The following is a 689-nucleotide window of genomic DNA, read 5'->3' as shown; positions in this document are numbered from 1 at the left end:
TTGGGCAGTAACAGCATCTTTTACAGCAAAACAGGTACAGTCTGTTAATAGTGTCTGTGATAAACACCATAGGGGACAGCCCATGATTTTTCAGTAGCAAGGGGCATTCTAGCCCCATAAACTCTCCTTAACAAAATCCTCACTTCTTTTTTTTTTTTCTATTGATTCTGATGTCAGAAAGAGAGGGGAGGGATGGCTCAGTAAGTTAAGCAGCTGACTCTTGATCTCGGCTCATGTCTCCATCTCAGGGTTGTGAGTTCAAGCCCCAAGTTGGGCTCCATGCTGGGCGTGGAGCCTACTTAATAAAAAAAGAGAGAGTGCTCGCTTCGGCAGCACATATACTAAAATTGGAACGATACAGAGAAGATTAGCATGGCCCCTGCGCAAGGATGACACGCAAATTCGTGAAGCGTTCCATATTTTTTCTGAAAAACAAACAGGGTTCTAGTGGGAGGATGGGTTAGCCTGGTGGTGGGTATTGAGGAGGGCACATTCTGCATGGAGCACTGGGTGTTATGCACAAACAATGAATCATGGAACACTTCATCTAAAACTAATGATGTAATGTATGGGGGTTAACATAAGAATAAAAAAATAAAATTAAAAAAAAAAAAGAGAGAGAGAGAAGGGGGTGGGGAGTGTATACCCATCCCTTTATAGAGCACCTCGGGGGCCCTAGTATCACCTAA

The 689-nt window shown here is 43.4% G+C and overlaps 1 non-coding gene across 1 annotated transcript; it reads left to right on the top strand.

Moving 5' to 3' along the window:
• The first annotated feature begins 317 nt into the window (after positions 1 to 317).
• Positions 318 to 424, top strand: LOC123326725. The gene has a single exon (XR_006541278.1). It is a non-coding gene; the product is annotated as a U6 spliceosomal RNA (small nuclear RNA).
• The last annotated feature ends 265 nt before the right edge of the window (positions 425 to 689 follow it).

Source organism: Neomonachus schauinslandi, chromosome 14 (assembly GCF_002201575.2).
Source record: "Neomonachus schauinslandi chromosome 14, ASM220157v2, whole genome shotgun sequence".
Classification (NCBI taxonomy): domain Eukaryota; kingdom Metazoa; phylum Chordata; class Mammalia; order Carnivora; family Phocidae; genus Neomonachus; species Neomonachus schauinslandi.
The sequence above is the reverse complement of the archived record's forward strand: the minus strand, read 5'-3'. Positions and strand labels throughout refer to the sequence as shown.